The 25,036-nt window shown below is 37.9% G+C and overlaps 1 protein-coding gene across 1 annotated transcript in view; it reads right to left on the reverse strand.

The window, feature by feature from the left end:
• palld (palladin, cytoskeletal associated protein) overlaps positions 1-25,036 on the reverse strand; it is a 134,400-nt gene that overhangs the window by 17,334 nt on the left and 92,030 nt on the right. The window lies entirely within an intron of this gene.

A 25,036-nucleotide genomic window follows, 5' to 3' on the forward strand; every position in this document is an offset into this window, starting at 1 on the left:
ATCCTTTTTTTGCGATAATTATTGATATACACTCTCAAGAAAATCGCTCTGCACTGGTTTGGTTCCGATCGGACAAAAACCTAGGATCAGTTCGCAAAAGTAGGTTTTTCAAAAAAAAAAAAAAGAAAAAAAAAGGAATTACTCAAATTTCACATCCAAAGCGTGTTTGTCTGCTGTGAGCCAAGGATTCCAACGATGTAAGACACTTGAGCCTGGAGCGAACAGTTTAGGAGTTAAGAGGGACTTTGCACTTTTAATTGCTGTAGCGCCCCCGCCGTCAGGCCGATTGGGGCGAGACTTGGTGACATTGTAGACGGTGAGAGTACTATCATCCCTCCAAGTTTCAAGTCTGTACGACTTACAGTTTGGTCTGCCCGATCAGTTTTATGTGGAGACTGCTGATCCTTGGCCATTCTAACACTTACAATAAGGTTTCAGCGCTACGTGCTTAAACCACCATTTACACTTAATTTTTAAATTGTTATATTTTACAGTATTAAGGTTTTTATTATAATTTTAGTCATACAAAAGCAGCTTTGTGAGCAAAAGAGACTTCTTTCAAAAAAAAAAAAAAATTCATTAATCTTACCGACCCCAAACTTTTGAACAATAGTTTACCTCCTGAGTCCTGTTCTTTGTTAACACATGTTAAGGAAGTTCATGCTTTAGCTATAGAATTTGGGCCTGTGTTTGAATGGTATGTTCCTGACTCAACAGTTCAACCTCTCCAAAAAGCTGAATCTCTTTACTGATTCCCTTTAAACCCTTGCTGCTACAGCCATCAAGACAGCACTGTTGAAACAAATTCAAAACTTTTAAAATTACTGTCAGAGTTATCCAATAATATCCAAATGAGACTAACCATTTCAAAGTTTAATGATTTAAAAGCACTTTTATGCACATTAACATTTGAATTATAACCACACCCAAACACAGTCGGCTCAGTGACTTCAGCTTTCTTTTATAGTTCCATTTCACCATGATCGAAATACACCCTATATACCGTCATGCTATCCATTCAGATTCAAACAGCAACAGATCTTGTTCTTTTTAACTGCAATTTACAATCCAGCCCTACAATACTCCAGAGTTTTAAGTTCTTAGATTGCAACAAGACTCATGTGTCAGCAAGAAAAAGTATCTCAGCCAGTTGCGGTATCGGACTAGTGTCTCTTTTATTCCCTGCAGATGCTCACGCACACAAACACACCCTTCCAAACACAGTCTATTCATCAAACAGCGTACAGACTGAGAGCAGGAGACTGCATCTGATCCTTCCATTATATCTGAACGTAATAGCAGTGCTGTCACTCACACGACCAAACCGGACACACGTTCTCTTGCCACTAATGTGCATAAAATCATCTGGATTCTTGCCATGTTACAGTGAACAAAACTTCCAGAAATCTCCTACAGTAATTTTAGCCCTTCACTTTTCTAAAGGTCAACGGAGTGCATAAATATGCGTGCACACGCACATAAAAGGTCTGGAAATGCACGTTTTCGAGCCCATTCTCAGATTACATTGGTATTGGTTGAGTGTGTTCCTGCTTTAGGAGCAGTTGACCCAGATCTGATCTCACAATGCAGCTTCCACCCAAGCCAAACGGCTCTACACGCTCTACACTCCCTACCAGACTCCTAGAGGAAATGTCCAACTTTCCATAAAGACGTCAGGCCAAAATAAAAAAAAAAGCCTCTTTCTCTTCTCCAGCTCCCACACTCTCACTTTCATGCTTTCTCTTTCCTTCTCTCTTTTTCTATTCTCTAATTTCACTTTTTTTTGCATTCTCCAAGTTTCTCTCCTTTGGTCTGTCAGCTCTCCATCCTTTCTACTCTGTCTCCATCCCTCCTGTCCACCCACAGTCGGTTCTTTGACCTGAAAAGTACAAAACTGGAAAGCACTTTCTCAAACTGGCAAGCTCTAATCTGATTGGCTGACATAATGCACACAGGGTTTTTTGTCAGTGTGTCTGAAACAAAGTCGTGTTTACAAGGTATTGAGTTGATACAATGAATGCTCTTGAGGAAGTCACTGGACTTGCCAAAGCTTGCAAGATTATTGCCTTAACAACTAGAAAACATTTCAATTTTCAATTTCAATTCAACATTGTTACTCATTTAACACTTAATTATTAGTATTTTTAAAGCTAAACGTTTTGATTTTTAGATGACAGCAGGATATATATTACTATTATTATTATTATTTTTTATCTGATCAAAAATACAGAAAATTGTGAAATATTATTTCAATTTGAAATAACTTGTCTATTTTAATGCATTTTAAAATGTAATTTATTTCTGTGATGGCAAAGTTGAATTTTCAGCAGCCATTACTCCAATCTTCAGTGTCACATGATCCTTATTAATATTAATATTGAAAACTGCTTTACTTTTTAATATTTGTGTGATAATGCAATACTTTCCTAGATGAAAATCAAAATCAAAAGAACAGTATTTAAAAAAAGTTTTTGTAATATTATAGATTCAAACTTTGAATCCATAGTTTATCATACATATATACATATTATAACTACATATACACTAACAGTCAAAAGTTTTTGAACAGTAAGATTTTTTATGCTTTTTATTTGATTAAAAATACAGCAAAAACAGTAATATTGTTAAATATTTTTACAATTTAAAATAAATATTTTCTATTTGAATATATTTTAAAATGTAATTTATTCCTGTGATCAAAGCCGAATTTTTAGCATCATTACATTACAGTAGTTTTTTTTATTTTTTATTTTTTCATTTTTTCATTTTATTTATTTTTATTTTAGTTATTTAAAACAGTTAAGTACATTTTACAACACATTTAGGCTTCTTTGATGAATAGAAAGATCGAAAGATCAGCATTTATCTAAAAATAAAAAGCTTTTGTAACATGATACACTATACCATTCAAAAGCTTTTTGGGAAAGAAATTAATATTTTTATTTAGCAGGGATGCTTTAAATTGATCAAAAGTGATGATAAAGACATTTATAAAGTTACAAAAGATTGGTATTTCAGATAAATGTTGTTCTTATGAAATTTCTATTCATCAAAGAAACCTGAAAAAAAAAAATCTACTTTTTAACATAAAATATATTCAAAAAGACAAGTTATTTTAATATTTTACAAATTTGCTGTAGTTTGCATCAAATAAATGCAAGCTTGAGCAGAATAAACTTCATTAAAAAACATAATATTCTTACTGTTCAAAACCTTTTGACTGGTAGTGTATGAAATATGAAAGAGAAACCTTATCCAATACAGAAGCAATACAGTGCATTCTGAACTTTTAAACAGACAGAAAGTTTAAAAGTTAGGCATTTAAAAGACTACTTCGAAAAGCATGAATGAAACCTTGTCATGGCAGTTACAGGAAAAGTTAAAGCGCCTCATTTTCATACCCATTCACCCTTGTTCCGTTCTCTTCCACTCTATTTATCTTCAGCCGCAAAGTCTTGACCTGCACAGTCCATTATTCTCTTTTGCTTTCACCATCTCTCTCGCAGACCCTCCCCCATCTGTTTCTCTCTAATTGCATGCACAGCACATAAAACAGAACCAGACTGTTTTCTTTTCACATAGAATGTCTCATTGCATCCCTCTTGCTCTTACTCTCACTCTCTCTCTCTCTCTCTCAAACTGTGTATATGTCTGGATTGCAGGAATGTGAGCTGAAGACATTCCTCTCCGGATTGGCCGAAAAGACATCACCCATCACCATCAAATGGGATTACCAGCAGGGAAAGTGAGAGAGAGTGAGACACGGGAGGAAGAGAAATAAGCCCTAAACAAGGCAAACTAAGCGATGAAGAGAGGCACAGTCCAAAGCAGTCTCCGCTGGCAATAAAACGGTTAGCACAATGGCCTTTATGAACCAAAACTCCACTAACCAAACCATCAATTAATGGTGTTACTGCCGCCTTGGGTGAAGTGCCAACCCATACACACATAAAAGTGCCAAACATTCAAGCTTTTAAACCTGGAACGCAAGTGCAAAAGACAAAACCACTAACATAACATCTTTTCCAGATATTTTGGAGGCTTTTGAGTTTGAATAACCTACTTTTCTTGCCAAAGCCCTGTGAAAAACTCTGCTGACTAACAGTATTTTCACTCAGCAGAGCATTTCTGATTCATTTTCTGCACCTCTTTTAATTCATTCATACTTCTTTGTGTTAAAGCATATCATTTTACTTATTTTTTATGATCATATACTGTATATATACACTTGACATCAGTAGATTAGATTGTTTTCTCTGTCTTTATTCTTTTCTGTTGTTGTCAACTTTGATTTATAACCATATAACTTTTCTTCCCAAATAAATAGTTTACCCTAAATATATATTTTTTAAAAAGGCAAAAGGTCTGTACAATAAAAAGGCACAAAATAACAGAAAAAAACTCCATAGGTAAGCATTAAGTGCTAAATAGTTACATTTCAACGTGTTCTCTCACATGTATCAGATTTGCATCAATGAACAGAGTTATTCATTTACAAAAATGTCCTACATTCATGCATGAAAGTTACTCTGAATACAGAAGAAAAAGTTTGTACCTTGTTTTTTCACCTTGTTAAAGTTATTCCCGTCGCAAGTAGGTAATTCCTTACAGGTGTGTGTGAGAGAGAGTGTATGAGGACTGCGGCGCTCACTCAGCTGCTCTTGTCTTTATATTGAACGCGCAGACACGCGTTGAGTGACGCGACGTCTCGCTGTAGCGCTCTGCTCTGACTCACTGACTGCAGTCTGAGTGCTGGTCTGACACAATAAGAGTCCCGCAACTCAACAATTTCCACAATAAAAGTCCTAACGCTTAACTTCATTTAAGCGCAGCTATAAAATGTAAAGCATGTAATAATGTGTATAATATTTGTTTCATTTTTTTTAAATATACTATTTGAGCTAGGACATGTTTTATAGTTTTTTTGACAACACTACTAATAATACACATTTTGGAAAATAATAACAAATTATATTAAAAGTGTAAACTAAAATAAGATTTTGTTGATGGTATACACTACCAGTCAAAAGTTTTTGAACAGTAAGTTTTGAATGTTTTTTTAAAGGAGTCTCTTCTGCTCACCAAGCCTGTATTTATTTGATCCAAAGTACAGCAAAAAAAACTAACATTTTGAAATATTTTTACTATTTAAAATAACTTTCTATTTAAATTGTAATTTTTTCCTGTCATTACTGCAGCCACGTGATCCTTCAGAAATCATTCTAATATTCTGATTTGCTGCTAAAAAACATTTATTATTATCACTTTTTTGAAAACAGTTGAGTGGAATTATTTTAGGTTTCTTTGATGAATAGAAAGTTCAGAAAAACAGCATTTATCTGAAATAGAAATCTTTTGTAACATTATATATGTCATTATATTATTATCAATTTAAACTATCCTTGCTAAATAAAAGCATTAATTTCTATATTTCTTTCCCACCCAAAAAAATAAATAAATAAATAAATTATAGAGACTTCAAGCCTTTGAATGGTATTGTCTATAATGTTACAAAAGCTTTTTATTTCAGATAAATGCTGATCTTTGGATCTTTCTATTCATCAAAGAATCCTGAAAATAATTTACTCAACTTTTAAATATTGATAATAAAAAATAATATAAAAAAATCTTGAACAGCAAATCAGCGTATTAGAATTGTTTATTTTTTCTTTCTTTTTTTTTCTAGAAAGGAATTAATACTTGTATTAAGGACACATTTAAAAACATTAAAAAACATTTAAACTAAACAAATGCATATTGATGTGCACAAAAATATATAAAAATTTATACTGAAAAGTATTAGTTTGAAAATATTTCCTATACAAATATATTTATCCATATTAAAATGATACAAATCATACATTCATACCTGCATTTTATATTATATATTTCAATAGTTAGTTGTTGTTTAAAGAAATTAATACTTGTATTCAGTAAGGATAAATTAAAAAACATTTTAAAAGTTTTTGACCTAGATTTCTATTATAAATAAATTTGGGGGAAAAGTATCCATTTCCAGAAAATTAGCAGCACAACTGTTTTCATCGCCGATAAAGAAAGTTTCTAGCAAATCAGCATATTACAATGATTTCTGAAGAATCGTGTGACACTAAAGCCTGGCGTAATGATGTTAAAAATTCATCTTTGATCACAGGAATAAATTGTATTTTAAAATATATTCAAATGGAAAACAGCTATTTTAAATAGTAAAAATATTTCAAAATTTTACTGTTTTTGCTGAACTTTTAACCAAATAAATACAGCCTTGGTGAGCAGACTTCTTTAAAAAACATTGAAAATTTTACTGTTTTGACTGGTAGTGTATTTTTACGCAGACATACTTCTACAGTCACTTCAGGAAGGGGTGGTCATGTATAAACATAATGTTAACTAGTAGGCTAACAGACAGATCAAAACCAGTTATAAAAAACTAAACAGAGCACATTACAATCAAATAAATCCAGATTGTTTCATATAAAACATCCAGAAGAGTGAAATCTAAGCCACTTACATCACTCCTAACCCATGTGCTTGCCTTAGGTTATTCCTCCGCTGTTTAAACCTTTGAATCTAGATAACATCTCGCTCTTGGAAAAGATATGAGTTTGTTTTAAAAACATCCTCTAAAGCATGTAAACTGAACACGCACACAATGGGAGGACTAGAAGTAAATATTTCATAATTTCACTTGATATTTTCGTTGTACACATCAAATTAAACAAGAACAAATACACTGTCTAAACCTTGTAATTAGTGTTGTTGTTTTAATCTTTGATGATCCACGAGGCTTACTTTTTCCCCTCAGTCAGCCTCTTTGTTTGAATTTCAAACGATTGTTTTAATCTGAGGTTGTTTATTCAGATAAATCTGTATATCTTGCACTGTAGACACAGATTACTGACAATTCTTGGATCATTTCTACATCTGCGATAGATAAAATGTTCTGGAACTTTTTCCAGCCTCTTTATCCCACCATTTTCTCTTCTTGACAATTGTGTTCTCCTGTGTTATTTGTGTACGTGTGAACGCATTCTGACTTATTTTAGACTAATGGGAGTATGGGTGTAGTTATCATTTCTCTCAGGGTGTGTAATGTCTATTTTAAGTAGTGTTGTGTATTCCTCTATGTTTTCTCTCCTGGCCAGCGTGTTTGCTTGTGTCGGGGTGCAGATGAGTCGCCCCCATGACTCGCTCCTACGGCTGGCAGAGAGGAAAAAAAGCTCCTTTCAGTGCTCATGCTAATCCTCAGGAATGACTCACAACAGCCAGTAAATAGCAAGTCGATATCTGCTGGTGTCAATCACTACAAAAGCCATCAAGCAAAGGACTGAAAAGTATTTAAAAGTACAGAAAGTTCACCCAGAAATGAACATTCTGTCATCATTAACCCTCATGTTGTTCCAATACTGCATGACTTTCTTCTTCCGCTGATTCTGTTGGTAACCAAACCGTTTTGGTGCGCATTAATGTCCATAGCATGGACAAAAAACACTGAGAAATTTCTCAAAATATATTTTATGTTCCACAGAAGAAAGAAAGTCAAACAGGTTTGAATGTTTGAATTTTTTAATTAGTGAACTATGCCTTTAAGTAACTGCACAAAAAAAGGCTGATCTTACTTAGTATCTTTGTCTTGTTTCTAAAAGATCTAAAATAAAAAATAAAAAATGATGATGATAAGCAAAATTACAGATATTTAGTCTTGTTTCCAATGGGAAAAAACTAAATTAAGTGCAGTTTGCTCAAAACAAGTAAGTAAAAAAATGACTTACTTTAAAAAAAAAAAAAAAAAAAGATGAATATTTTACTTAACTCACTGGCAGATAATTTTACTTGTCAAATTTACTTTAAAATGTACAAAAAAAAAAAGAAAAAAAAAGAAGAGCTGTGGTTGCCAGAATTTTACTGAAAAAAATACGGTAACAACATTTTAGGTTTAATGGTTTTAACTTAAATTTACAGTTAAATACCGTAATTTCATTAACTGATATAAATGTTAATATAACAACTTATTGAAATACTAAAATTTGTTTTGAACCTTTGTAATACACCGATAACCACCAAAAGCAGGTGGTGATGAGAACGTCATTCACACAAACACATGAAACTGAAATAACATAATAAATATTAATTTAACAACATTACATGTAACATACAAGCCTAATGTACAAAACTGATAAGAAAAAACTAAGAAGAAACACAGTTATTTCAACAAAATACATAAAATTTAAATGCAACGCTGGGCATTCTGGGAATGTCAATTTACGGTTATTTACTGTAAATTATACGATCTTTTTCCACTTTCAAAAACAGTATACTACTGTAAAATTACATGTAATGTCCAATACAGTTTTCCACTGTATATAGTAGGGGAATTTACCGTTAACCATTTAACAGGTTCTTACTGTAGCAGTTTTTCAGTCTTTTACCGTTAAATTCATATTCATTTTTTACAGTGTAAAAAAAAATGTCAGTAAAATTTACGGTAAAAAAAACGGCAGCTGTGGTTCCTGGAATTTTACTGTAAAAAATATGGTAGCAATATTTTAGGTTTTATGGTTTTAACTTAAATTTACTGTTAAATACCGTAATTTCTTTATCTGATATAATGTTAAAATATCTGATATAATGTTAATACATCTGACAACATTAGAAAAACTGAACTTTTTCACTTCCAAAAACTGTATACTACCGTAATGTCGAATACAGTTTTTCACCGTATAAAGTAGGGGAATTTACCGTTAACCATTGAACAGGTTCTTACTGTAGCATTTTTACAGTCTTTTAACATTAAATTCATGGTCATTCTTTTACAGGTGCATTTTGCTTAGACTAATTTCGCTAAGACTCATTTTGCAAGACTAGTAAATGCATCTTAATTTAAGAATTTTTAGATATTTTGACTAGAAACAACAGAAAAATACTAGATAACCCTTTTTTAGACACTTCACCTTTAACTGTCCAGCTGCCCACAATAATCCCAAATAACCCCATCTGCAAACAATGCAATTCCCAGAGTTCCTGAGACTGTGAGAATGTGTCATAGATATTGTGTCTCTCTCTCTCTCTCTCAAACACTATCTATGTCTCATATGCCAAACATCTCTGTCCACTGTCCAGACATAAGCTCAAGACCTTTAAGCTCTTGACCACACCATCAGTTAAGGCTCTAACTTTCCATCCTGTCAACACACAAGTGCACTACTCAGTCATACACTTAAGAAATACACTAATAAAAATTATTCTGTGGTCTAGTAACTACAGAAAAACGTTGTAAACTTTGTAAACGTTATAAAATTAAGTAAAATCTACTCAACTTTTTTGTTTTTTGTTGCTTGTTTTGTGTTCCATCATGCACTGGGCATGAATAAGGTTGAATAAGGAATAAGGTTGATTTCCCCCCCCCCCCCCCCTGTTTACCAGCTGTATTTACACAGTTTTAGCATCATGCTTTTGTTGTTAGATTTAGTAACTTGTGATTTTGTAACATCTGGAGTTCATTTTCTACTCAAAATGACACATTTATACTCAAAAATGAACCACAGTATGTTACCGTCAATGTTTTGTTTACCAAATATTGAAGTTTCCGTGTTCGGATGAGTGCTAGTTTACTGATTATGTAGATACTGCAAAAAATGCTTTTCTCACTTAGATTTTTTGTCTTGTTTCCAGCCAAAAAATCTACAAATTCTTAAATCAAGAAGGATTTTCTAGACAAGTAAAAAAAAAAAATTTGTTTTCAGAAAAAAAACAACAACTCAAAATTAAGTGAGTGTTTGCTTAGAACAAGCAACATAATCTGCCAATGGGGTAAGAAAAAAAATCTAATTTCAAACAGAAAACTAGATTATTTTTCTTACTCCATTGGCAGATTATTTAACTTGTTTCAAGCAAAAACGCACTTAATTTTGACTTGTTTTTTCTGAAAACAAGAAAATAATTGTTTTAATTTCTTTTCTTTTTTTTAGGAATTTTTAGATATTTTGACTAGAAATAAAATAATTTTTACTCATCTAAAATCCTTCTTGATTTAAGAATTTTTAGATATTTTGGCTGGAAACAAGACAAAAAATCTAAGTAAGAAATGCATTTTTTGCAGTGTACATGATATCTTTTGTATAATTTACACTTTAAAATCATGGTTTAATTAGGTGCTGTGTTAAGTAAAATGAAAATATTGCCAGGTAAGCTTTGACAAAGTAAAAATTACTAAAATAAGATAAAGTTACACTGACTTTTTGTCTTGTTTTCAGCCAAAATATAAATAAATTCTTAAATCAAGTAGGATTTTCTAGATGAGTAAAAATTATTGTCTTGTTTAAAAAAGTAAAAAGTAAAAATTATAACAAGCAAAATAATCTGCCAATGGTGTAAAAAAAAAAATTGTTTTCTGTTTGAAATAAGATCTTTTTGTTTACCACATTGGCAGATCATTTTTCTTGTTCTAAGCAAAAACGCACTTAATTTTGACTTGTTTTTTTCTGAAAAAAAGAAAATATTTTTTTTTATTTCTTTTTTTAGGAATTTTTAGTTCCCTTTCGATACTTTCACTCGTACTGCGTCTGTAAAGACGCTTATGGGGAAAAGCTCCTTTTCTCCTGAGACTGAAGCATTTCAATAACGCAGTGTAACTGCACGGCCATTGGTTCGTGCAGTGTTAAAGAAACGAACCAATGGCTCGGCAGCGGAGATGCACAAACCTATGGCGATGATTCGCGCCCGATCGCGCCAAAAGGGGCGGAGCATCTGGCTATATAAGCGAGCATTTCGCCATAGGGAACTCAGATCCTTCTTCTTCAGCGACGACTTCTGATCTTCGCAGAGACTGACTACGCAGACTTCGCTCAAGCAAGCCTCTTCTTCGCCGTTGACGAGCCTCGCAGCGGATCTTCACTGCTCGGCGGATTGACGCTCCGGAGCTGATTCCCTGCTGCTATCCGGCGAACATCTAAAAGAGCAAATTAAGAGCAAATTTCTACGGCGTTGTTTCAAATGCCACGGCGTTTTTGTCGCTCGTGCAGAGCCCCTCTGCACGCCGCTGACACTCACGCTGAGTGCGTCTCGTGTCTGGGTCACGCCCACGCTGAGGCTGCGCTCAATGAGACGGAATGTTCCCACTGCGGGAATATGAGTCTCACTTCCCTCCGCTCGCGGCTAGCTTTCTTTTCAGAGAGCGACGCCGCTTCTCGCGCCCTCCCGCTTACTTCCTCGCAAGAGCCTGCTAGGAAGAAGCAGCGGGGCAGGAGAGCTAAGAGCGCGGTGACAGGCGAGCTCACGCCGGCTCAGACCCCGCGTGCCTCGCCTTCACCACATGGAGAGGAATCGCCAGTTCTCTTCCTGCATCCTGACCAGCGTCCCTCTGCGGCTGCGAGCGATCTGGTCTCCTTCGGAGGAAGTGAATGCGAGGATGACAGCATGTCATTGGCCGCATCTGACGCAGAGGAGTTGTCGGGCTCTTCTCATGACCCCGCCCCCTTGCCGTCTGCGCAATCCAGCGCCGCCAGCGCCGGTATGGACGCCGAACTGTTCCGCGTCCTATCTAAAGCTGTCGAGGAGCTGGATCTTCAATGGTCTCCTCCCGAGGAGCCCTCTAGGAGCCGGTTGGACGAATGGTTCCTGCCGGGGCGCCGCCAGGCCCCTCGTCAGCGAGCTTCACCATTCTTCCCCGAAGTCCACGACGAAATCTCTAAGTCCTGGCGTGCTCCATACTCCGCCCGCCTTCATACTTCCTCTTCTGCTGCCCTCACCACGGTCGATGGCGCTGAGGAAAAGGGCTACGAGAAGCTGCCCCCGCTGGACGAGTCAGTTGCTGCGCACCTTTGCCCGCCCACCGCTATCGGTTGGAAGGCGAGGGCGTCACACCCGTCTAAGCCTTGCAGAACGACCTCTACCCTCGCTGGACGAGCGTATTCGTCTGCTGGACAGGCAGCTTCAGCGCTTCACTCTATGGCGGTACTCCAGGTGTACCAAGCAAAGCTCCTCCGCGGTCTGGACGAGTTGAGCCTGGATGATTCCCCGCTCAGAGAAATACGTAGCGCTACGGATTTGGCGTTACGCGCCACGAAGATGACGGCTCAGGCAATCGGGCGATCAATGGCCAGTTTAGTGGTGCTGGAGCGCCACTTGTGGCTTAACTTGACGGAGATCAAGGACGCGGATAAGGTCGCCTTCCTTGACTCCCCCATCTCGCCGACCGGCCTGTTCGGCCCAGCTGTTGAGGGTTTCGCGGAGCGCTTCACCGCGGCGCAGAAATCGTCCCAAGCCATGCGACATTTCCTGCCCAAACGCTCGAGCTCTGCAACGGCTCCTAGTCGCCCCAAGCCGGCGCCGACTCAGCAGCCTGCGAAAGCCACGCCCCCAGCTGCGCAACCAGCGCCTCAGACGGAGCTCCGTCCTCGGTCACGCCCAGCCAAGCGCTTTCCCTTCCCTAAGCGTCAGGGACCTCGGCCAAGAGTGGTGTTGGACCAGGCGCCGTCAGCGTCTTCCTGATCTCAACAGCAGGAAGAGGGAGGGGCCAAGTCTCGCAGCAGCCGGACCAGCCCCCAAAGTGCCTCTTTTAAGCCCTTCTACACTCCGTTCTGTTCCGGGTGTAAGGGAACTCATGTTTGTGAAAAATGTAGCTGTAACTCACGGGCCCTTTATATCAGCGCCCTTACAGCAAACCGCTGTGATAGCGGGAAAAATAAAAAACAAACATTTTCAAGAAAAGAGCAAATTTCCTCTTCCAATGCTTTCAGACAGCATACAGCTGTGCGAACCATTGCAGCCCCTAGCGACACGATCCGCGGCATGGCAAGCCATCCCCGGAGTGTCAAAATGGGTTTTGGGTATAATAGAACGAGGCTATGTACTCCAGTTCGCTCGAAGACCTCCTCGCTTTCATGGTGTGATCACCACCTCAGTTCGCAGCAAAGACGCAGACGTCTTGCGATTAGAGGTAAAGAATCTGTTGGCCAAGGGCGCCGTGGAAACGGTCCCCCCAGCACAGAGCGAGTCAGGTTTTTACAGCCGTTACTTCCTCGTTCCAAAGAAGGATGGCGGTCTACGCCCCATCCTCGACCTCAGACAGCTGAATCGCGCCCTCATGAGACGGCCGTTCAGAATGCTTACACTAAAACAGATCCTCTCGCAGATACGCAAAGGGGACTGGTTTTGTTCACTGGATCTGAAGGATGCATACTTCCACATTCAGATCGCCCCCCATCACAGGCAATTCTTGAGATTCGCCTTCGAGGGAGTGGCATATCAATATACAGTCCTTCCGTTCGGACTGTCGTTAGCCCCTCGCACGTTTACAAAGTGCATGGACGCAGCACTTTCCCCTCTGAGACAGATGGGAATCCGCGTCCTGAACTATCTGGACGACTGGCTCATCCTAGCCCAGTCAGAGAGCGAGCTAACACACCACAGAGCCTTAATCCTCAGCCACTTAGAGTGCCTAGGACTCAAGGTCAATTTTGCCAAGAGCGTGCTGTCTCCCAGCCAACGCATTGCGTTCCTGGGAGCAGTTTTCGACTCACGTCAAATGAAGGCAGCAGTTGCGCCGCAGAGAGCCCAAGCCATTCGCAGGCTCGCGGCTTCCTTCAAAATAGGAGCCCTTCGCCCTCTCAAGGTTTTTCAGAAGATGCTCGGCCTTATGGCCTCAGCATCTCCAGTACTTCAGTTGGGTCTGCTTCAAATGCGCCCCCTGCAGTTCTGGTTGAAACCAAAGGTTCCTCCTCAAGCGTGGCGTTTGGGACGCCAGCGCATCAAGGTAGATCGGGCCTGTATAGCAGCCCTGACTCCTTGGAGGTGCGCTCAATGGATGGAACAGGGCGTCCCCCTGGACTTGGTGGTCAGAAGGAAAGCGGTCTCGACAGACGCCTCCAACTTAGGTTGGGGGGCGCTGTGCGACGGCCAGCCTGCTTTCGGCCTATGGTCGAAAGCGGAGAGTCGCCTTCACATCAACTGCTTGGAAATGCTAGCAGTATGTTTAGGCCTTCACACCCTTCTACCTGCGCTGAAGGGTCACCATGTCTTAGTCCGTTCGGACAGCATGACAGTGGTGTCCTTCATAAATCACCAAGGGGGCCTCTCGTCGAGACGTCTATTTACGATGGTAGAACGTCTCCTGAAATGGGCTCAGCTGCACTTCCGCTCTCTAAGAGCGACGCATGTGCCAGGCAAACTGAACCAGGGAGCAGACATGTTGTCTCGGAGCAACGTCTCCTCAGACGAATGGACGCTTCACCCTCACACGGTTCAGCAAATATGGGCTGTCTTTGGCAGGGCGCGAGTAGATCTTTTCGCCTCAAAAGACAATCATCACTGCCCAATTTATTTTTCGAAGGAACAGGACGCATTGACCCAAGAATGGCCCAATCTCCTGTTATACGCATTCCCTCCTATCGCTCTGCTGCCACAGGTCATCAGGCGAGTGCGGGAACAGAAACTCAAAGTCCTGTTAGTGGCTCCATTCTGGCAGAACCAGCATTGGTTTCCAGATCTTCCCAGGCTGCTCTCAAGAGCACCATGGGCCGTGCCACTGAGACGAGATCTCTTAACACAGGCGAACAGAACGATATGGCACCCCCAACCGGAATTGTGGGCGCTACACGTTTGGGCTCTAGACGGGAGCCTTTAAGTCTCCCTGAGTCGGTTTTGAGTACTATTTCACAAGCTAGAGCACCCTCTACGAGGCGGCTCTACGATCTCAAGTGGTCTGTCTTTTCCGCCTGGTGTTCCACCCGCGGTGCGGACCCAATTTTATGTGACATATCTGTGATATTGTCCTTCTTGCAAGAGCTGTTGGATAAGGGGAGATCCCCTTCCACGCTCAAGGTCTATGTTGCAGCTATAGCGGCATTCCATGACCTTGTAAACGGTCAATCTGTGGGAAGGAACGACTTGGTCGTTCGTTTCTTAAAGGGGTCAAGGCGGATTAATCCCCCTCGCCCCATCACGGTTCCGTCTTGGGACTTACCCACAGTGTTGAGGGCCCTGAAGGGCCCTCCCTTCGAACCGCTTCAGTCCATAGGCCTTCGCCCCCTGACGTTGAAGACTGCCCTGCTATTGGCATTAGCATCAGTCAAACGCATGGGTGATTTACAGGCGCTCTCTGTGAGCCCCGTTTGCTTGGAATTCGGGCCAAATGACTCTAAGGTCATCCTGAAGCCAAAGCATGGGTATGTTCCCAAAAGTCTCTCTACACCCTTTAGAGACCAGATTATTTCCCTTTTGGCTCTTCCTCCTACGGAGCAAGACCAGGGATTTAACCCTCTCTGCCCTGTCAGGGCTCTGAGATGTTATATAGAGCGTTCTGCCCCTTTTAGGCAGTCAGAACAGCTGTTTGTATGTTTTGGTGGCCGCACCAAGGGGTGTTCGGTCACAAAACAGAGATTATCCAAATGGATTGTGGAAGCCATCACGCTGGCTTACTCCTCTTTGGGCCTACAATGTCCCATGGGAGTAAGGGCCCATTCGACGAGGGGCATCGCCTCGTCTTGGGCGTGGTCTAGTGGGGTTTCCATTGCAGAGATTTGTGCGGCGGCAGGCTGGGCCTCACCGTCCACATTTGCTAGATTCTATAACTTGGACGTTCCAGTCTTACAGACTCGGGTCCTTTCCACATAGTGGTATGTTTTACCAGTATGTTATATATAGTGCGTCTTGGCCTCTGTGGAGCTCCAAGTGTACTTATTCCTTGGAACGGATGTTTATCAGGCTATCTGATCGAACAAATTGGCCCTTATTAGCCCTTTAGTGCTAGGGTCATGTTAGTCGTTCCTCTACCTTAGCAACGGCGGGATTGTACTGGTTCCCCATAAGCGTCTTTACAGACGCAGTACGAGTGAAAGTATCGAAAGGGAACGTACTCGGTTACTTTCGTAACCTCGGTTCCCTGAGATACGGGAACGAGTACTGCGTTGCTGGCCGTGCTAGGTAGCTGCACGACTCAGTCGTCGCTTCAGTCGAAGTACCTGAGTTCCCTATGGCGAAATGCTCGCTTATATAGCCAGATGCTCCGCCCCTTTTGGCGCGATCGGGCGCGAATCATCGCCATAGGTTTGTGCATCTCCGCTGCCGAGCCATTGGTTCGTTTCTTTAACACTGCACGAACCAATGGCCGTGCAGTTACACTGCGTTATTGAAATGCTTCAGTCTCAGGAGAAAAGGAGCTTTTCCCCATAAGCGTCTTTACAGACGCAGTACTCGTTCCCGTATCTCAGGGAACCGAGGTTACGAAAGTAACCGAGTACGATATTTTGACTAGAAACAAGACACAAAATCTAAGTAAGAAAAGCATTTTTTGCAGCGTACTTATTTTCTTTGTTAAGTTTACATAACTTGGGTAAGTAAATTTGACTTAATTCTATAAGTAAAATTATATATCATGTTATATTTACTTAATTTCTCTTATAAATGTTAAGTAGCAGTAGCAGTAAAATGTATTTAAGTAAATCCTACAAGCTGTTTTTTTCAGTGTATTTAATCCAAAAATGAAATAGAACATTTTTATTTTTGTCCATACACTGAAACTCACTGAGGTTGAATGTTGTTTTGAAACCCAGTGACTTTCGAGGAAAAAACTATATTTCAAAATATTATCTTTTGTGTTCTGCAAACACTCAGTCATACATTTTTGGAATGACAAGAGGGTGAGAAAACAGATTTTCTTTTTTGGGTGAGCTATTCCTAACTAAATCTATTCTGTTTTACATCAAATCTATAAATATGGTGTTTTATCTATGAATGTTAACTCCCACTCTGTATTTCCAAACCAGCATCTGAAGTTCATAATTTCTAAATGACTCGTTTCTCTACTCTTACACCACTTTTGCTTCTCTCTTTCCCCAGTCTCCAGTAAAAGTTTTTTTTTTTTTATTGAGATGGTCTGTTCTGTACTCTCTCTTCCATATTTGGAAAGCCGCTGTATTCCCAGTGGGTCACTTTAACACCACTAGCCAATACAACGCAGATTCTTCGATCTCTCAGCCAATCCCGCATCCCCCGTTTCCTTATAAGGACTGCACATAGTCAACAGTGTTTGTCTTCACTCTGGACTTCTTGGCCACACTGTGCTGCTCAATCATTCTAATGTAAACTGGCTGAATTGGTCAAAAACAAAGCTAATGTTTTTCTGCAAGTTAACTATGATAAATTTGTTAGCCTTTTTCACGCTGGGGTTATTAAAATGTGTATTTTTTATTATAACCACATTTAAGCATCAGCAGTGCCTACTTTTGAGGCCAGGAATGAGCACTTTTGTTTTGAAAGGATGTATTAAATTGATTAAAAGTGACACTGAAGTTTACAATGTTACAAAAGATTTATATTTCAAATAAATGCTGTTCGTTTGAACTTTTTATTCGTCAAAGTAAACTGAAGAAAATCAGTAACACAGTTTTCACAAAAATATTAGGCAGTACAGCTGTTTTCAAAATTGATAATAATCAGAAATGCACCAAATCTGCATATAAGAATTAGAATAATTTCTGAAGGATTTCTGACACTGAAGACTAATGAAGTAACTAATGCCTGCTGAAAATTCACAAAAATATATTATATTTTAAATACACTGTCGTTGTGATCAAAAATACAGAAAAAACAGTAAAATTGCAAAATGTTATTACATTTTAAAACAATGGTTTCTATTTTAATATACTTTCAAATCTAATTTATTCCAGTGATGAAAAGCTGATTTTTTATTGGCTAATACTCCAGTCTTAAGAAATCATTTTAAAATATGCTGATTTATTATTAGAATTATTTATGTTGGCAAAAAATTTTTTAAGAACCTGTAATAGTTTTTTCAGTATTCTTTGATGAACAAAAAGTAGAAAAGAACAGCATTTATTCAATATATAAATCTTTTCTAACAATATAAGTCTTATCACGTTTTATCAAGTTACCACATCCATGCTGAATAAATATATTAATTTCTTTACAAAAATAAATAAAGAATAAAAATTTATTGTGTGCAAACTTTTAAACGGTATTGTTGGAAAATATTTATATATATTTTAAATAAATGCTTTTCTTTTAAATATTTTATTTATCAAAGAAATATATAAAAAAAAAAAAACATATCACAGGTTCCAAAAAAATATTAAGCAGCACAACTGTTTGAAAGATTATGTGATACTGATGATGCTGAAAATGCACCTTGGATCACAGAAATAAATTCGATTTTAATGTGTATTAAAATATAGAAACTTTATTTTACATCGTAATAATATTTCTGTATTTTTGATCAAATAAATGCAGCCTTGATAAGCATAAGAGTATTTTTTCTAAAACAAAAAAAAATCTTACAACCTCAATTTTGAACAGCATTGTACCTACTTTCAGGCTACTTACCAATTACCAATTACCTACCTTGCCAATGAGCAATTATCTACAGTACTTTTATGAGCCCCAATCGTATCATATATAAATAAACACAAAATAAAAGTCACAATCCACAGTGGAAACTCTGCGTTCATTTCTAAAAATAAGCCTCGCAAGTCCAAGAAAAACTATTTGTGCATTTTATCCACAAGAGGTGCAAGAATGATCTTGTGTCGCTCAACAAAATCGTCTGCAGTAAACCATTTTTTGCAGCATTTAAATTGAATTTTCCTCTAGAAAGCGTCTTCTATATGCTTGTTTTCTTTTGGATGTGCTTCTAAACCACACGCAACGCCTGTGCAAGAAAATTATTGTTAATACACCATTTGGGTCTTTACGAGCAACACCTCATAAACAAACCAGCTTTGAGAAACAGTGCTGAGTCACACGCCAGAAATGCAACCGGCTGACCAGCGCACAGCGGATTTAAAGGAGAAGTTTACTTCCAGGACAAAACTGCACAGACAATTCACTCACCTCCTTGTCAAGATGTTCAACTTCAAAATTTTCTTACATTGCTGCAGAAGTACCGACCCAGTGAACATGCAAAATAGATCAAACTCCCTTGAGGCTAAAAAGTATATAAATTGTCAATTTCTTTAGAAAATAGCCGATGGTTTCGCCAGATAAGAACCTTCTTCCTCAACTCGTTTAGAGCACTTTGAAGCTGCATTTAAACTGCATTTTGGAAGTTCAAAATAGGCACCATAGAAGTGAAGATAATTCTCTAAATGTTTTCCTCAAGAAACATAATTTCTTTACGACTGAAGAAAGAAAGACACAAACATCTTCGATGACAAAGGGTGAGTTTTGGTCCTAGTTTTGGTATCAGAAAATGTAATTTCCATACCAAAACTACATATTTTACAGTCACCCTTATGCAGATTGACCATAAACACAGCTAAAAATCTTCCTATTATAGTGGCCAACCTTAACAAAACTAAAATCAGTTTTATCACAGGTAGAATGCAAAATGTTTCAATACAAGCATTTCAGTCTAACGGAATTTATGCAATATTTCAAACTTTTAACACATGGGAGAAAATCAACCCGTTTCAACAGTTTAAAATCAGCCCAATTCCGAGGGAAAAAATGTGGATTTGGCAACCCTACATCCAACACGAGCTGCATCCAAAGCGATTTAAATACTTCGTATGTTAATAGCGATTTTGAAGTTGGAGAAGAAAACAAGATGGGAGTTTTTCAACCTACCCTAACTGTACTGACCCAGATTTCTTCAGTCATAAGGATATTATGTTTTTTCAGTAAACATTTCAGGATTTCTCTCCATATAGTGGACTTCTATGGTGCCCCCGAGTTTGAACTTCTAAAATGCAGCTTCAAAGGGCTCTAAACGATCACAGCCAAGGAAGAAGGGTCTTATCTAGCAAAACGATGGGTTATTTTCTAATAAAATTACAATTTATATGCTTTTTAACCTCAAATGCACATCTTGTCTAGCTTGGCAAGACGAGCATTTGAGATTAAAAAATATATAAGTTGTAAATGTTATAAAATAACCCATCGTTTCGCCAGATAAGACCCTTCTTTCCTCAGCTGTGATCGTTTAGAGCCCTTTGAAGCTGCATTTTGGAAGTTCAAACTCGGGGGCACCATAGAAGTCCACTATATGGAGAGAAATCCTGAGATATTTTCCTCAATAAACACAATTTCCTTATGACTGAAGAAAGAAAGACATGAACATCTTAGATGACAAGGGGGTGAATTACATTAGCTGTATTTTTTTCGTTCTGAAAGTGAACTACTGCTTTAATGATGTAACTAACCAAATGAACACAGAGACCTCAAAACTTGGCACATGATGCACAATGACGGTAGCAATCAGTGAATAGTTTTTGAGTATGAATGGGTCATTTTGAGTAGAAAATTACCTCTGGATGTTACAAAACAGCAAGTTACTTAACTTAACAACAAAAGCAACCATAAAACAGTGTAAATACATCTCGAAAACAGCTAAAAAAAATGACACTTTATTAATTATTCATTCCCAAGTGCATGATGGGAACAAAGGGATCATGATTTTAATATTTGCTTAAACAATCTTTGTAAAAATGTCCAATCTTTGTAAAAAAGAGGATGTATGGTCACCCTAATAGAATGATGGTTTGAACTGATTGGAGAACCTCTGAAATGGTGAAATGCACAGCAACTGAGTTAGGTTTTTTCAAGCTATTAGACCTCCTTTATGGAACTAAATTGATCAGTATAAAACAGACACACTACCACAATGACCACATCAGCACTGTAAAATCAAGCACGACATCTGAAACTAAAAACCCCATGACTTTGAGAGAAAGCCGGTGTGGTTGCGGTCAGGAATAAGAGAGCTCACTGAAATGCGAGCGGGTTGTTTGAGAACAGGCCTCAGTTTGCTGCAGTTGTCTCTAGTGTCCATGACAACAACCCCGCTGTGGCTCGCGGAGGTTTGTGGCAGGCGGTGCGGTATGGCAGCAATGCAGTCGGCACGAAGATAGCAATACGAGCACTTCAGCGAGGATTAAAGACTTCCTTTCTCATCTGTTATCCTCTCTGTCTAACGCTTTATCTCTGTCTCCCTTACTCTCATCTACTTCTGCCACCATGGCGATCCACTAATCCAGAATAAACAAAAATCCTCACTGATTCGGTGAGTAATCGTTTAAATATAAACACATAATGAATAAGGAGGGTAAATTATTGCATCATTCACTTCAAAGAGACTTCCTAGGAGACATTTTGTGTCTGTCTGGCTCACAGACAGCTGATGAAGTAGGGTGTGGGTTTCTGGCTCATCCAGTCATGACCCCGGAGCCAATATGGTGCATTTATACATCACAGACTGGTCCTTTTGTCACAGGAAGTGAGGGATTACTTTCTGAATGGCTGACTTTGGTGTGGCTCTGATTGGAGACGACACCTTTTACTTCCTGGAAGAATGTACTGTAAAAGAGTCTGCTGAAAAACGCTCACCTCTTTAAAAAATGGCTAAAATAGTGATACAGAAAATAAAGTTTGCAAAAAATGTTTCACTGTTACTGATGTTTAACATCAAATCTTATAAGAGTAACATGAGGTAGGAGTAATATATCCAACATTTCTCAAATCTCAAAACCACCCCATAATTGCAGCAAGAGATTGTGAATAGCCAAAGGTATTTGAACTGCAAATATGTGCCTTTTAAAATTTTCAATTGAGTGGATTTTGAATGCAATGTCCACCCAAAAAAAATAATAATAATAAAATAAAATAATTTAAAAACAAAACGTTTTTGGTAAAAATATTAGTTTGTTTTATATACTACATATACTACAATTCAAAAGGATAGGCTGAGTAAGAGTTTTATTTTTTTAAATAAAAAAACTGTAAAAACAGCAAATTTGTGAAATATTATTGCAATTTAAAACATATTTATATAGAAAACATATTTTTCAGCAGTTTTCACATGATTCTTCAGAAAAAAATGCTGATAATTTCTCATTAAAATTATCAAAACTGCTTAATATTTCATAATTAATATTCAATTCTTAATGTTTTTTTAAGTTTCTTATGCTCACAAAGGCTGCATTTATTTGATCAAAAATACTGAAAAAAATGTTATATTGTGAAATATTATTACAGTTTAAAATAACAGTTTTCTATTTTAATATACTTTAAAATATAATTTATTTCTGTGATGCAAAGCTGAATTTTCAGAAGTCTTCAGAAATCATTATAATATGCTGATGTATTGTGCTGCTTAATATTTTGTTTTGAACCTGTGATACTTTTTTCAGGATTCTTTGATGAATAAAATGTCAAAAAGAACAGCATTTATTCATATAATTTATATAAGTCTTTACTGTTACTTTTCATCAATTTCACACTTCTTTGCTGAATAAAAGTATTAATTTCTTTCAAAAAAAAAAAAAAAGACTGACACCAAACTTTTGAACGGTATTGTATATTGTTACAAAAAAATTATATTTCAAATAAATGCTGTTCTTTTAAACGTTCTATTCATCAAAGAACGCTGAAAAAAGTATCACGGTTTTTCAAAAAAAAAAAAAAATATTAAGCAGCACAACTGTTTTCAACATTGAGAAAAAATCTAAATATTAGAATGATTTCTGAAGGAGTAATGACTGATGGAAATTTATCTTTGCATCACGGGAATAAATGATATTTTAAAGTATATTAAAATAAAAGACCATTATTTTACATTTTAATAATATTTCAGAATATTACCATTTTTTTCTGTATTTTTGATCACATAAAATGCACCCTTGATGAGCATAACAAACACTTTTAAAAACATATCATTGATCCCAAACTTTTGAACAGCAGTGTATAATATATAAAGAGTCCCCTTGCACACTAACCAACTTTTTTCTTCGGTCATGTCTTATCTCGCCTAGTGGTATATAGTCTTTGCCAACTGGTATCAGATCACTTTGGGTGCTTCCTTACTTCACAAAAATGTTCAGATATTGTGTGTGGTGGTATCGTATAATCACTACCTTGGTGATGCCAAGAAAAAAATCCAGTACATTTACAAAAACATATCCTGTGTTCATATGAAAGAAGAATCAACGTTAATTTGATCCACTGAAAAAAAGCTTCAAACACAAGATTTTCAGAAAGCGCTCACACTCGCACAAACCTACAGCATAAATATACTACAATCCAGGTTTAATTCAAAGGGGCTTTGTGAAATGGCTCACTATGTTAGCACACACATTCATCAACCTGTACAGCTGATATCAGACACCACCTGCAGCGTATCTTTAATTCATCATACGCACAAAAATACATACCGAAAAAGTCCATATGTGACAGCACGTATACCCTAGAGCATAATGCAGACAGTCTTCTCACTTTCTGTCTCTGTGTTCCTTTACAAGCTCCAGGTGTTATCATTTCAGTGTGGTATGGACTTTACACACTGTGAAGCATGTTCCCATAAAACCCCTGTGATTTCAGCCCACCAAGCTCGTAAATCAGAGGTGCACACAACCATCTCTCGCTTACACAGATGCTCCTCTGAAAAGAAAACCGGGATTTAGCTCTTCAGATAAATGTCACAAACTGAGTAATGTGCCTTCATTATAAGCTTCATTTTTATACAGCCTCAGAATTGACCCACAAAGCCTTTCCCTCTGGACTGGCTGCAGGTGGACGCCCACTAAACACCCTCCTGTTCGTTCACACCTTCCTCTGTTTCTGTCTATCTCTCTGTCCCTTCCTGTGCTGAAGGACATTGGGCCCTGTCTATATCACAAGGGCCCTCCTGCTGTCACCAAAGTATGCCAAAACACACTGCCCAGTTTCCTGTACGGCGTGTATCAGGCAGGGAGAGCGAACAAGGGATCAAGTGTGAAGAGATTTGAACATGTTAATCAAACTGAAACAGTGCAAAGGTGTTAAACGATGAAGGATGTTCACTCAACACTTGGTTAGGACAATGAACAAGCACATGTAATGCCCCACCAATATAAATAAATTCAAATGGTCAGCTGAGTTGGTGTCTTTCTGTGAGTCTTGAAAAATTACAGTTGAGGTCAAAAGTTTACATCCTCCATTATTTTACCAAAATAAGAGGGATCATACAAAATGCATGTTATTGTTTATTTAGTACTGACCTGAATGTGATATTTACATAAAAGATGTTTACAAATAACATCTGAACAGTTAAACTGCCTGCTGTTCTTCAGACAAATCCTTCAGGTCTCACAAATTCTTTGGTTTTCCCACAGTTTTGTGTATTGGAACCCTTTCCAACAATAACTGTATGATTTTGAGATCCATCTATTTAGGCAAAATAACAAAAATGTACACTTCTCTATTCGGTTCAAAAGTTTTCACCCCCGCTATTAATGCATGTTTTTTCCTTCTGGAGCATCAGTGAGTTGCATATGAGTCTGTAGTAGTTGCATATGAGTCCCTCAGTTGAATTGAATCGAGGAATCGTGACAGCCCTAATGTACTGTAGACATATTGTTCAAATCAATTACCATAGTTACCATAGCAGGTTTCATCCATAAGTATGTCCGTTTGAACTTCTACGTTTAGCTTTAAAAGGCATCTTTGATAACAGTATTTTTATAAAAATGATACCTTTTGTGTTGGACGGAAGAAACAAAGTCTGGTTGGAACGACGTGAAAGTGAGGAAACTATGACAAATGTTAATTTTTGAGTAAACTGTTCAAGATGGATTAGATACATGAAGCGAGAAAAGGCTGGGAAAAGAACATCATATCTGCAAGCAAGCAATCGCTCCAAAACAAAGACATTTAGTAGGCAGCACCACATTGATTTGATTTTAAATGACATGCATCGTATCAAAACAATGCAGTCATGCCAGCAAAAGCCCAAGGCCCATCGCTGAAACATGAAACATGAGACCAGGTGAAGTTTATCACCCTTTTACTAGTTTACCCAAAGAACATGACCGGAGCTGCAAACTCATACTTTCCACTCGTCCTCTAATTGCTTTACGGCAATTCGGCAAACAACATAATCACAGATGTAATTGATAAATCACCGTAACGCTGAAATAAAGTTGAACTTAAGGCGAATTCAGATCACAGGGGACCTGTAAAAGATAAATGTCAGCAGCTACAACGTGACCTTAAATTCCCACTCTATCATTTTATTCAAAGCACTCATGTGAACAAGTTATGGGAACAC

This window comes from Garra rufa, chromosome 13, assembly GCF_049309525.1.
Source record: "Garra rufa chromosome 13, GarRuf1.0, whole genome shotgun sequence".
In the NCBI taxonomy this organism is placed as follows: domain Eukaryota; kingdom Metazoa; phylum Chordata; class Actinopteri; order Cypriniformes; family Cyprinidae; genus Garra; species Garra rufa.